The 15581-nt window shown below is 34.8% G+C and overlaps 1 pseudogene; it reads right to left on the bottom strand.

Annotated features, from left to right (window-relative positions):
* Positions 1-1274: 1274 nt before the first annotated feature.
* Positions 1275-15211, bottom strand: LOC133172415 (sodium-dependent proline transporter-like; annotated as a pseudogene).
* Positions 15212-15581: the final 370 nt, after the last annotated feature.

Here is a 15581-nt window from a genome sequence, read left to right as displayed (position 1 = left end):
GAAAAGGGCCCCTTATATGTGGGTAAGTTGAATTTCTCGTTAAATATTTTCTAAAGAAATAAAATTCAGATTTGCCCCCAGCACTTTATATATACCCAAGAATACGTTTATTTGATTTATGTAACAAGCCGTTCACAATAATTTTGTTTTTACTTGTGCCAATGCGATTTTTGTGCAACATTTAAGAAAAATTATAAGTGTTCGTCACGTGATCAACACAGTCATGTGACATCCCAAAAATGCTTTTTATAATACCTTATTCAACTCTCTTTACAACTTAACTGTATAAGTATACATAGATAACAAGCAGAAATCAAAACATAGCTCAAAATAAAATAGCATATATCTAATGCATATTAAGCCTTCGGAAAGCCTTAACATAGCTGCGAAGGGCTTCTTTGAATAAAATAAAATTGTAAAATGTTACTGTGTTGGAAATATTTTCCAATTAAATACACATAATATGTATTATGTAAAGTAATTGAAATGTAATTGAAAAGTAATTGAAATTACATGATATTTTTTTTCATTGTAATTAATTATATTCAATTACAAGTAATTGAAAAATGGTCAATTACAAATTACTTCCAATTACTTTGAGAAATGTAATTAATTACACTCAATTACAATTACTTTTATCAATTACCCCATCCCTGCAGGTGTATGCATTAATAATTGATTTACACCTGTCTGACAACAAAGAAATGATTTACATCAAATATAAAAACTAACGTTAATTTGACACAATTGGATTAAGATCTTACAATTGTTAAGATACCGTTGAATTATGAAAAAATTAAGACATTTATAAAAAAAAATAATTAAAAATGTGCTTCAAGAAAATACATATTACACATCTAACACTTTATTTTGATTAAAAAAATTTGGTTGTTACATAATTCTGCTTTGGGACCTAAGCCCTGCACTCAGTTGGGGATATGAATTTTACAACATTGGTAATGAGCTCATTATGTATTTCAATTATGCCGTTTGTTTGATGCTTATGAGTAAAGAAGAAAATTTCTACGAATTGTATTCATTTTTATGGTTTCGGCCAAATCCTTAAGGCACCGGGAAGAAGAGAAGAATGAATTAAATAGATTCTATCACCAAAATTTATTCGGATTTGTTGTTTCAATGCCGCACAACCACGGACTGAAAAAGATTGTAAAAGTAACCTAAATTGATTTGGGTGAATTAAAACTAATTTTAAAAGAACCCAACGTACATTATTGTTTATAGGTTCCTAAGAGTACAATGTAAGTTCTCTTATTTCAGTTTCCAACATCAGAAAGTTTACTATCTCCTAGTAGATTCACTTTCATTCTGTTTATTAGTCCACCCCTATATTCATACATTTTGTACGTCTGCCAGTGACGTTTACTGTTAGGTCCCCAGCTAGAATCCGGGCGAACAAGAGCCTTTATTCTCTGAATATGAAAAGAAAATAATTAAAATAAGCCTTTTAAAAGAAAATGAGGTTGTTATGTCTAGTAAGATTGGATTTCTTATTAAATTTAATATTGCAAACATCACAAACATATACTTTGTACCTTTGACTAGTGCTCTTAGATTCTAGCATCTATTTACTTCCAAGAAGATTACGTCATATTTTGATATTTAAAAATGAATATTTATATATAAATTAAATGAATGACACATCGTGAAGTTTGAAAAATCAGGATATACATGTATATATGTATCTGTACTGCATGGTTTTGAAAATGTAAAGTCAAAGGTATTAAGCCTAAAGAAAATTAATTTAAGAAAAGTGTCCATTATTACGGACTTTGGATTCCATGTTACCTGAATGAGTGAACCTTTTGTTCGCAGGATTTCCCAAATCATCAGTACTGGTATTGGTAACAGAGGGAGTATGGCGAAAAACTGACCGATTCCAATGGCGAATTCTGGATACGTATAACTAGCTGAGTTTGGTGGGGCATACATAATCACTGACATCAGAAATAAAACCTTGACAAGAAAAAAAAAACAAATAAAAAATACGTAAGTACTCATAAAGTCATAGTAAACCTACTAACCGTAAGTTTTTCGTAAAAAATTATTCTATCACAAAGAAATCTGAAAAAAAAAATTCTTAAATCTTGGTACAGATGATTACTTGAATTCAATATCTAGATATTTCATAAAATTCTACAAACTTGACTTGTCCAGGTCAGGATTCAAATGCTTTGCTATGTCTTAAGTACAGTTTAAAATCTTATCTTGACAGAATATAAAAAATATCGGTTTAAATGTGTAACACAGCTGCTAGATATTTCCCAGGAGGTAACGTAACAAGAGGACAAGGAGTTAATACAATAGGTTACAGTTCTGCTATTCTTTATAACAAATGAATGTGACATGATGCTATTCCACTATCAAACATTACACAAGTACACAAGCAAATATAGAGGGAGTCCATCATCTATACTCTCTTATAATTTGTGTTGCATTGGACATGAATAACGTAGATAATTCATAAAATTTTGTCATCTGGCAAGTTTTTTTTTCCACAACAATTCATTATTTTGCTGATGTTAAGTAAATATATTAAAAGCCATGCTAATTTTTACCATCATGAATAAAGGGGTGATAATGCACCAGCTTATCCTCATGGCGAGGGGAACAGGTCTTCCTATCATCAGCTCTACATCTCGACTGAATCGTTCAGCTCCTGTTAAATCATAATTATTAATTAGTTGTTAATGATAGCAAGAAAGTTTTTCTTACAGTAATCCCCTTTTTAAAAAGATTTTGTATTCATGTAATACTTACCATAGATCCATGATATAATGACACATTCTATGAATGATGCAAATGAGATACAGAAAGTGGCAACGTACCAGTCTACTAACTGGAAGACATATATACCTCCCTAAAGACAAAATATAGAGGGGATACAGAAAGTGGCAACATACCAGTCTATTTACTGGAAGACATATATACCTCCTTAAAGAAAAGATACAGCGGGATAATTACTGAGAGATAATATTTATATCCAACATACATATTTTGCAAATTTCAAATAGGCCCAAGATATATATTTTCTAAAGTATAAAAAAAAATTGTGCTTGTATCCCAATCAGCATTTGAATCAATGAGTCCTAATCAAAAAGTAAAGATATGCAAGTAATAATGTAAATAAACTTGTTTGACTGTTTAAAACTTACATTAGTTGTGAATGGAATTCCTAAGACAAAGAGAAAAAGACACAAAATGGCCGTGGTCAAGATTTTCCGAGAGCTCAACTGCTTGGGATATTTGTCTGCTAGTCCACTTGCAACCGTCTCAAACATTCCAAACTGAAATTGACTTAACAATAAATATATCTCCATCAACTTGCTTGTGGGCAAAAAATACATTTTGCGAATATTTATTCCACTCGAGATTTTTGTACAAAAAATAACCCCTAATCAGATCTTGATCTGGGGATTTAGTAAACATTCTGTTCAGTCACCTGGCTGTCAACTCCAACAGTTATCAACATGAGGAAAAACAGGATCCCCCACAGATGTGGCATCGGAAGTTTCGTAATAACTTCTGGATATGCCACAAATACAAGTCCAGGTCCTGAATGGAGAACGAAATATTCATTAATCTGCATAGGAAAGACATTAAAGGTCATTGCTTTGCTGAAAACTCTACTTTTCTAAACCCACCTGTTGAAAAGTTTGAAATTTCTTCCATTGTCATTCCAACGTCTTTGGCCATGAAACCTAAGATGGAGAAGACAACAAATCCAGCGTAGAAACTTGTCAGACCATCGGCCAAAGTAGCATACCAAGCGTCCCTAATGGAGAACGGTAAATAAACAAAGTAATAACATATTAGTCCTATTGTAAGGAAATTATAATCTAATTAATATAAAAATATAGTCCTTTTGTAATAAAGTTTTACCCCTTAGGTAATAAAGATAAATCAATGGTTCTTATTTAAGGACAATGGTCCTCCTTTGAAAATAAAGTCCTACTGTGTTAAAAGAGCACGTGCAATATCATATTTATTGTATTTCAGATTGATTTAAGTTCGTAAACTGTAACACAGATTACTTACTGAATGCACTTGTTGTTAAACTTATTGTAACTTGACATTGTGATGAGTCCTCCCCAAGGAGGACCAAGAGAAAAGAAAAACCTGCAGACCTGCTTCTAGCCACACCTGAATATAAATTCGTTTGAAAAGACATATTTTACATTTAAGTACATATCATGTCTTTTCAATCAATTAAAGAATGATTTTAAAGTCTTCATAAAAGTGTTTTATTTTAAATGTTCTCCTTTATTGAATTAAGACACATAGTTCTTACTTGAAAATGTAGAAGTTTTGTGAAGTCTGGGCTTAGGTAGAAAAGTATCCCATCAATTGCACCATCTAGAGTCACACCACGTATTAGGAGAATTGTCAATAGTATGTACGGGAAAATAACCGTCACATACACCACCTATGTGAAAAAATCAGGATTTTCTCCAATCACCATCTTAATAAAATTTTGAACTCATTGTTCACTATTTTAAACTGATATTTTTTCCCTCTGATAATAACTTTTATATTACAATCAAAAGAAAACAAAAAAAAAAAAAAAAGAAAGAAAGCTTACAAAAATTGGAAGCATTTTAATGCAAGTCGAACTCACCTTTCCAACTGAATGTATACCTTTCATAAGGCATGCAAATGTCAATATCCAGGAAGCAAGCAGAACCAAAACGAGATGCCACTGAACGGAACCCGGATACTCTATGCCATCTGATCGTCTAAGAACATTATATCTACAAATAAATGGTTCGAGAAATGTGAATAACAAGAAATTGATTGAAAAAAGTAATGTTTTTAACAAAAAAAATTCTTGATTTTTTAAAAGAAAGACTTCAGAGTCCAATTTTGTGTGCAGACAAGTGAAACTCAAATAACAAAAAATATTTCTTGCTTACATTTGAACACTGACTTAAGGCACCTTTCAAAGGAGAAACATTTTGAGATATAGTCAGGTTGGTTGTTCCTTGCAGTATTTTGTAGACGATTGCATATTACACAAGCGAGACTGCACAACTTCGGGTCGAACTACACACGACTTTTGTTGTATATTATTATATAATTGAATGTTTTGGGCAAGGCTCCTTGTTTCATTTTCTTGATGTCGTATACAAATGCTTTTTCAATAAAAACTTTAATTCGGAAATTGTCATATCTTGTGATAGGCAATCTACAGAGTTAATCCTTAAAATTCATTCTGATTCCACATACCAGACCTCTGACATTAAATGAATAGATGCTGGAGATCCTTATCGACAGTACCGTAGTGGTTGGAGAAAAGGTCTTCCAACAATCTGCTGGAATTTCGAGGGACACAAACTATGCTCCTTAATTAGATGACCTGTTTTATATCTTTACGAAGCAGAGTTAGTTCTAAAACATCTACATTAGAAAAACAAAACTCTTTGTTTTTGCCTTCAATTCGACAATTTGATATATCGACGATGTTATATCAATTAATTATATTCATTTTATTCACATGTAGATTCATTATATCCCAGTAAATTCGAAATAAAAGACACTACAGTCTTTCACATTTGCATGTTTTACTGACTACAAATGCTTATGAAAAACCAACAACTACACTATACGTGATGACTTCAGGTTTTCCATCGTCAACTTCTATTTATGCAATAATATTCCAAAATTACCTACATACGGTGTTTATATATCTCAACTTATTCGGCACGTAAGAGCCCGAGGATGTTCCGAGTAAAAATGGGGACAGGCTTCTGACAACATGGCTTTCATAAGTGTTGTTTAAAGTCAGATTTCGAAAATTCTGTGGTCCTTTTAAATAGAACCTGTCCTTGGGTGGAATTTGACATATGTCATGCCAATTTTTAGACGGTTTTTATACTTATTTTGACTACAAATTACTCCGTTTACCTGGTCAATAGGGAAGGCTCACGGTGAACATGAAAGGATGCTTGTTCCTCGAAAACACCTGATCTTACTTCTTCTTTTAGGAGTTTGTGTCTCACCCCTTTCTTAAATCGTATCGTTCATTAAATTCAATTTTCTTATCATTTTGATTGGGAAAATATATTTTATCATAATGTCTCATTTGGGACATATTTCACTCACATTCATCATACTAGTGAAATAAAATTGGTTCGAAAACTGATTGATGTCTGCCTATCCATCTGCATGTCTCCAAGTGTTCTATAATAAGGTATGAGGTAAGTGTAAGATCTTAATGAGAAGATTATGATTACTTATTTCATTGTTATATTATTCGAGTCAAATGTAATTTATATCTAGAGAAGGAAACATAATGGTACTTTTTTATAAGAAAAATTAATATTTGACTGGATTTCGAAGGAAAATTCTGTCTATAAATCAATGTAGTCTGTTTGTCCTTCTGTGTCCACAGTTTTGACAGAGACGCTGGATATTTTCACATCTTTATATCATTTATGGAAAACTTGTTCTGATAATCAAATTATAACTTTAAACAGGTCGTCAGGGCAAAATGCTTTTAATCAAACTTGTTTTCAAGGGCGGATCCAGAGACGGGGTTCATTGGATGCGTGCCCCTTTTATTTTGCTGATAAGAGCTAAAAAATCATACAAATATTACTGAATAAGAAGTCTTAAAACTGTTTTCAAGTCTCCCAAGGATGTTGTTACGCACACTGGCAAGGGGGGGGGGGTATAAATGGGATGTGGTGGGTTCTGAAAGCTGCCTAAACGATCATGTGGTGGACCCCCTACCTTTTACAGGTTCTAATTTTAACATAATGGCATGTGGCTGGGACTACTTTCATAATAGCATATAGCATTTTATGTTAAAAAAAAATGAAAAGTATGCTTCTAAAGAATTGTACCTATTATAGTAAGCTTATATTTAAACTATACGTCTTCCACAATTAAAGTTAGCCCTTTAATTGATTGAGGTGAAAAAGGTTACGATAACGAACAGTGATCGATCTAAAAAGATCTACAAACAATTCAAATCTGTGAACAGGGCATAAAACACGGATCCCCGTAAATTTCAGAAGTAGGATCATGTGCCTAGGAGAAGAAAGTTTTCCACGTTGACCGGTCACATCCGCCGTGAGCCTTATGTATTGATCAGGCAGACGTAATAATCCTTAGTCAAATTTAAGAACAAAGACCTAACCATTTGTACGAAGCATGTCATCCAAAACACGACCTAATGATCGTTAAATTTGCTAACAAGGTCATTATAACGATCGTAGAATTTACCAAATGCTGACTTTCAACGAGGTTGTTGAAATCCCTGTCACATCAACTTATCTATCAAAAGTCTGCCTCGGTTTAAAAATTGATTGTACTCGAATAAGTTGGGAGACGTAAACACCATATACAAGTGATAGCGGAATATAATTACATAAATAAGGAAAGTTGATGATGGGAAAGCTGAAGTCATCTCGTTTGTCATACAATTTAGTTGTTAGTTGGCCCTTATCGTCTATAGTCAGTAAAACATCCTAATATTGAACAGGTGTGGCAGACTCTGTGATATCTTTTATTTCGAGTTTACTGGGATATATCGATTAGTCATATGAATGGAAGGAACTATTATTAACTATTGTTAATTGATAAAACGTCGTCGATATATCTGAATGTGGAGTTGAAGGCCACAGCAAGTGTTTTCCTCTTCTCATGTAGGAGTTTTCGAATAAATTCTTCTTCATATTAAACCGACTGGCTAATAGAGAAACCACAATTAATGCACAGCGCAATTTCCAACAGTTTGTTGGAAGATCTAGCCCCGGGATCATGAAGCATCTTAAGCTTAAGTCAAACAAGAGGCCCATGGGCCACATCGCTCACCTGAGTAACTTTGGCCATGCTGTTCTTAACCAGATTTCCTCCCTTGTAATACTTATTGTGGTCCCGCCCTACCCCCGGGGGTCATGATTTTAACAATTTAGAATCTACACTACCCCAGGATGCTTCCACATAAGTTTCAGTTTTTCTGGCCCAGTTGTTCTTGAGAAGAAGATTTTTCAAGATTTTTCTTACATATTTCAATGTAAAACTTGGATTCCCTATTGTGGCCCCGCCTTACCCCTGGGGGGACGTGATTTTTACAATTTAGCATCTACACTACCCCAGGATGCTCCCACATAAGTTTCACTTTTTCTGGCCCAGTTGTTCTTGAGAAGATTTTTCAAGATTTTTCTTACATATTTCAATGTAAAACTTGGATTCCCTATTGTGGCCCCGCCCTACACCCGGGGGTCATGATTTTAACAATTTAAAATCTACACTATCCCAGGATGCTTCCACATAAGTTTCAGTTTTTCTGGCCTAGTGGTTCTTGAGAAGAAGATTTTTAAAGATTTTTCCTTTATATTTCAATGTAAAACTTGGATTCCCTATTGTGGCCCCACCCTACCCCCGGGGGTCATGATTTTAACAATTTAGAATCTCCACTACCCCCAGGATGCTTCCACATAAGTTTCAGTTTTTCTGGCCTAGTGGTTCTTGAGAAGAAGATTTTTAAAGATTTTCCCTATATATTTCAATGTAACACTTGGATTGCCTATTGTGTCCCCGCCCTACCCCCGGGGGTCATGATTTTAACAATTTAAAATCTACACTATCCCAGGATGCTTCCACATGAGTTTCAGCTTTTTTGGCCCAGTGGTTCTTGAGAAGAAGATTTTTTAATGACCCCACCAATTTTTGTCTTTTCTTGATTATCACCCCTTGTTAGGGGACTTGGCCCTTTATTTTAACAATTTCAACTCCCCTTCACCCAAGGATACTTTGTACCAAGTTTGGTTAAAATTGGCCCAGTGGTTGAAAATGTGAAAAGTTTACAGACGGACGGACAGACAGACGGACGGACGGACGACGGACAACGGGTGATCAGAAAAGCTCACTTGAGCTTTCAGCTCAGGTGAGCTAAAAATTTGATCCCCCATTGTGGACCCTCCCTACACCCCCCCCCCCCTCCATCATTTGAACAAACTTGAATCTACACTACCTGAGGATGCTTCCATATCAATATGACTAAAGATGGCTTTTCTTGTTGAAAAGATTTTTTCCTATATATTCCTATGTAAAAATTTGATCCCACATTGTGGCCCCACCCTATCCCTGGGGGATATGATTTGAACAAACTTGAATCTACACTACCTGAAGATGCTTCCATATCAATATGACAAAACATGGCTTCGCTGTTCCTGAGAAGAAGATTTTTCAAGTTTTTTTACCTATATATTCCTTTATAAAACTATGATCCTCCATTGTGGCCTCAACCTACCCCCAGGGGTATGATTTGAACAAACTTGAATCTACACTACCTGAGGATGCTTCCATATCAATATGACAAAACTTGGCTTCGCTGTTCCTAAGAAGAAGATTTTTCAAGTTGTTTTACCTATATATTCCTATATAAAACTATGATCCCCCATTGTGGCCCCACCCTACCCCCAGGGGTCATGATTTGAACAAACTTGAATCTACACTACCTGAGGATGCTTCCATATCAATATGACAAAACATGACTTTGCTGTTCTTGAGAAGAAGATTTTCACAGGTTTTTCCTACATATTCCTATGTAAAATGTTGATCCCCCATTGTGGCCCCACCCTAACCCTGGGGGTCATGATTCGAACAAAGTTAAATCTACACTATCTGAGAATGCTTCCATATCAATATGACTTAAGGCTTTGCTGTCCTTGAGAAGAAGATTTTTCAAGTTTTTTTTTCTGTACATTCCTATGTAAAACTTTGATTGCCCATTGTGGCCCCACCCTATCCCCAGGGGTCATGATTTGATACAAACTTGAATCTGCACTAGTCTACCTGAGGATGAATCCACATCAATATGACAAATTGTGACTTTGTTGTTCTTGAGAAGAAGATTTTTTTCTATATATTTCTCTGTAAAACTTTGATCCCCCATTGTGGCCCCACCTAAACCTGGGGGTCATGATTTGTACAAACTTTAATCTACACTATCTGAGGATGATTCCACATCAATATGACTAATGGTAGTTTTGATGTTCTTGAGAAAAACAATTTCAAGATTTTTCCTACATATTTCTATGTAAAACTTTGATCCCCCATTGTGGCCCCACCTTACCCCCGGGGGTCATGATTTGAACAAACTTGAATCTGCACTACCTGAGGATGATTCCATATAAATTTGACTAATTGTAGCTTTGTTTTCTTGAGAAAAACAATTTCAAGTTTTTTCCTACATATTTCTCTGTAAAACTTTGATCCCCCATTGTGGCCCCACCCTGCCCCCGGGGATCATGATTTGAACAAACTTGAATCTGCACTACCTGAGGATGATTCCATATCAATATGACTAATCGTGGCTTAGTTTTTCTTGAGTAGAAGATTTTTAAAGATTTGTTCCTATTTATTCCTATGTAAAACTTTGATCCCCCATTGTGGCCCCACCCTACACCAGGGGGTCATGATTTGAACAAACTTGAATCTACAATATGTAATGAAGGTCTCACATAAGTTTCAACTTTTACAGACCAGTGGTTCTTGAGAAGAAGATTTTTAAAAGATACCACCAAATTTTCACTAATTCTTAATTATCTCCCCTTGAAAGAGGGCGTGGCCCTTCATTTGAACAAACTTGAATCCCCTTTACCCAAGGATGCTTTGTAACAAGTTTGGTTGAAATTGGCCCAGTGGTTCTTGAGAAGAAGTTGAAAATGTGAGAAGTTTACAGACGGACGGACAGACAGACAGACGGACAGACGGACAGACGGACGACGGACAAAATGTGATCAGAAAAGCTCACTTGACCTTTCGGCTCAGGTGAGCTGAAAATGTATATGCCGCTGAAATTATTTAGAAATCAAGAAGTCCAAAATGAAAATGCTAACCAAAATTGCATCATCAATCTACTGTCATATGTAAAGTGTTTCCTTTAACAAGTATTAAACATTTTATAGATGATTGAAATTTTGACTTAAGTCTAAGTCTGTTTCATAATCCTGGCCTGGTCTCTGAAGACTATATATATATATATATATATATATATATATATATATATATATATATATATATATATATATATATATATATATATTCTGACTGCACAGTCCTGGAAGAGGACATAAAATTTTGTAGCTGCAAAATACTGCAATCGACACTTAAGCTGCAAATATCTCAAGATTGTTTACATTGAGAAGATGGCATAGACTAGTGTTCTAGGTCAGCAAGATGCATTCATAAAAATGTTGGAGTTTTCGTTGAGACTCACATGTTGTACACAAAATTGAAATGAGAACATTTTTGGTTCTATCACCATATAAAATGCGTTTTGATATCGACTCGCATTAATACTGACATTAATATTAAACATAATCGTGAACATACTGCCAAAATTCATATGCTGCCGTATTATATGTTAAATTCTGACCACCATAGGTGGTGTTGTATGTTAAATTCTGACCACCATAGGAAGTATTAAAAGTGGAAAGGAATTCAGGTTCATTGAAAGTAGCCGCTGTTGTAGATTGGTTCGTTGTTGTAAAAGAATTGTTTATTCGTAGTCTATCTTTGTGGCTGACGATGCATTGCTCTGTGTTCCACCAATTATCACACGTAGCCCATGGGATCTTGGGGAAGAAAGCATGGACAAAATGATAGAGAACCCAAGCAATGACTAAGTTGAAGTACCAAGCCACCAAAAAGGAGATCGTCATCATCAGCCATCCAAGGCCTGAAATACAGAGTCTCAAATTTTCCTTGATAAAATTTATATCTTAACAATGATTTGCTTTTTACCCCGTTTAATAATTCTGCTTGGAATATAATTTTTATCTCCATCTTTTGGTAGAAAAATGACGGTAGGGTCCTTCGATTTTAGAAGACCTTATAATTTTTTATACATTCAATATGCTTCAATGATATTCTTTTATATAAAGTACTAGTAATTTTCTCAATATCGAAGAGAATAAGACAGACACAGTATGTATTGGTAGGAAAATTTACAGTATAAAAAAGAAATTTAGAACGCTCCCACATAGAAGATATTAATAGTAAAGTTGCCCGACCTTTCTTCAGAATATAATTTCTCACTAAAAACAGGTCATCGTTCTTGAACACAGTCAAATTAATTTCACTAGAATGCTTTAAGCATTGGCAGATAGATGCTGAGTAATATTTAAACATGAACTTGTGGATCTGTTGAATTGAAACAAAAAAAAATGTAACAGTACCTTTGAATAAGGGAGAAATGGACCATACTACAAGGGGGCTTTTTCCAGTAAACTGACCAAGAGAAACTTCCAAGAAGTAAAGAGGAACTCCGCTGGTGAACAGCAAGATAAAAAACGGAACCAAAAAGGCACCTGAAATTTACAAATTGCAATATACATGTACTATTGTATTATTTTATCGCTTTTCATTTATTTTTCTGTTTATTTTTTAGTTCTTTAGGGGTTTCTTTGTACGCCATTTCGCCATTTTACGCGTCACTACTAATTAAGCATAAAACATTCGTTTTAATACTTTAAAACTAGCAACTCTTACAATCTCCCAGTTTTTGCAGAATTTAGTCGCACTCCAAAGAAAGTTGTTTTGCAGTTCTTATATGTACAGTAATATGGTTTTCATGCTTTATCATACTCACGAAGAATTTGAGCTAAGATTTTCCTGTTTAAAAACGTTTAATACACTTTTTTTTATGACTGATGCATTAGTTTTATATGTCAATCGATAACTTTTAAATAAGATTTAAAAAAATAGAGTTGCCCTTTGAGAACTAATAACTCCAACACGGGCATAATCAAAACATCAACAGATGGTCCAACATTAATTTTGTCATGTAAAAAATTAAGCTATGTAAAGATCCTTCAACCCTGTCACTTAAAATATAGTCAAATGAAGTATCCAATGCAAGCAAACGGGAAAAAACATTTAAAGACAGTATGAAGGATGTTTTTTTTTATCACTTGCGATAAGGCCACTTTTAAAAAATCGTTTTGTTGCCCTCTCCCGAGCGACTGGCTATAAATGACCCGACTTAAAACTTTTTTTAATCTCCAGGAAACAGTTTTTATGCATTCCGCCAAATATGTTTTGAAAATCCAGCACTGATGTTGAAATTTTCTGGAGAAAAAAAATTCCCTACCTACCTACCGACCTAATTTTTCATCCTAAGTAGGGAGAGGTCAAACAAACATTATTTTAAATTTGGCCTAAGCTAGAAATGTGTCCAAAATTGTCCTAAATTAAAATCATTCAATCATTTAATTTTAGCATAAAATGTCTGAGTGACTTTAATCTCTAAATCATATCAAAAACATGCATCAGTTTTACTTGTTAGGTTTTTTACTGACTGTCTACAAAAAAATAACACGTCGTTCAATCTTAACAAGAGGCCCATGGGCCACATCGCTCACCTGAGTAATTTTGGCCATGCTGTTCTTTTCCAGATTTCACCCCCCCCTGTAATACCTATTAAGTCCCCGCCCCACCCCGGGGGGTCCTGTTTGAACAATTTAGAATCTACACTACCCAAGGATGCTCCCACATAAGTTTCAGTTTTTCTCGCCCAGTGGTTCTTGAGAAGAAGATTTTTAAAGATTTTTCCTATATATTTCAATGTAAAACTTGGATTCCCTATTGTGGCCCTGCCCTACCCCCGGGGTCCTGATTTTAACAATTTAGAATCTACACTATCCCAGGATGCTTCCATGTAAATTTCAGCTTTTCTGGCCCAGTGGTTCTTAAGAAGAATTTTTTTTAATGACCCCACCCTATTTTTGTCTTTTCTTGTTTATCTCCCCTTGTAAGGGGACTTGGCCCTTTATTTTAACAATTTAATCTTCCCTTCTCCCAGGGATACTTTGTACCAAGTTTGGTTAAAATTGGCCCAGTGGTTCTTGAGAAGAAGTTGAAAATGTGAAAAGTTTACAGACGGACGGACGGACGACGGACAACGGGTGATCAGAAAAGCTCACTTGAGCTTTCAGCTCAGGTGAGCTAAAAACGACAAGGCAGAGATTATTTAACCCGATATATTTCTGTACACAGTCAGTAACAAGTGATTTATCTTGTCGAGGATCATATTGGAGAGATATAATGATAAACACAAGGCAGGCCCGTAGCAACCTTTTTCAAAAAAAGAAGGGAGGCATCTCCCCCCCCCCTCCAAAAAAAAAAAAACCGACAAAAAAGGGGGGATATTAACTGTCAAAACTCGGGAGTTGGTAAATTCTTCCTTTTTGACAATTTTCAATGCAATAACGTTAACATGGCAAACTTCCACCTCTCTGCAACAAAAAGTGGAGTTAGGGGTTGCACGATATTTGAATGATGTACGTATAATCTACAGCAACATACGATTTTTTAAACAGTGTGGAAGGTTCCCCTGACACATAGTACTATGGGAAGTGATGATCAAGGTGACTGAATTCAGCATAATCATTTTAATTCAGTTTATTTTAAGTGTTCCAAAACTGACAAGCCTATCGAGTCTCGTCCACGTTCACACAGTCAAATTCTTTAGAAGTATCAACCTCACCTTTTACCGTCATAAATGAATGAAAGTGCAACGTTTCAATCCGACAGAAAATAAGTGTATACGTTTGGTTTTATATTTAAAAAAACAGATTTTAAAAAGTGGTTCTTTATCAGAAACAATAAGATGTAGGTTAGGTGCAGAATTACATTCATGTATCAGACTAGCCATCTGTAGATGGACCATATGTTTAAATGTATTTTAGATACCAATTGTAGAATAAGACGATAACTTAAGCAAAGTCAGTAAAGCAAAAGTTGTAGGTCAGATGGAGCATTTACAGCATGTTTCAAACTACGTACTGCTAGTTGCGCCAAGACTGCAGTTTGGAATGGACATCCCTGGAAATAAGCCGGACACTGACCATAACCTCCCTTCGATGTCTTACAGACGGACAGACAAGGTGATTCCATTATTTCATTAAACTTTTTGTAGAGGTAAATTAAAACTTCATTATCTCTTTCAGAATGAAAAAGTTGAAGATAACGAACAATGATTTCTTACATGCATAGAATACATACCTCCTCCATTTCTCATACAAAGATATGGAAATCTCCAGATATTAGCCAGTCCCACGGTGTAACCAAATAGAGATAAAAGATATTCTATTTTCCGATTCCAAACCGGTCGGTCTCGGGAACTAGAATCATCCGCTTCTGATTCTAATAATGACGACGGATTGTCTTGTATATCCATGGTAGCCGCTGTTCGAACAAATAATACAATGATTTGAATCCGTTAATTAGAGTATTTACTCTATGTACTGTGGTTTGAAAGGTTTTATTTCATACAAATTTGATATCGTTGTTTTTGCCCTTCCGCAAACATGGCGAAAATTGATTACATAAAAAATACTGCATGTAAATTCAATTACAAAAAGATGCTTGACAAAATCTATTTAGTCTTGGGGACGAAGTTTTCCAATGATCTGCTTGAAATCCCATGAGTACTCATTGTGCCCTAGTATTAGAAGACCTGTTATTGTATTCCTATGAAGCAGGAAAAGAATCTCTTGTTGTGGCCTTCATTTCGACAATTAGGTAAATTGATGACGCTTTATCATTAT

The sequence above is a fragment of the Saccostrea echinata genome, unplaced genomic scaffold (assembly GCF_033153115.1).
Source record: "Saccostrea echinata isolate AGI-Se365-2 ecotype Australia unplaced genomic scaffold, CSIRO_AGI_Sech_v1 ptg000054l, whole genome shotgun sequence".
Lineage (NCBI taxonomy): Eukaryota > Metazoa > Mollusca > Bivalvia > Ostreida > Ostreidae > Saccostrea > Saccostrea echinata.
The sequence above is the reverse complement of the archived record's forward strand: the minus strand, read 5'-3'. Positions and strand labels throughout refer to the sequence as shown.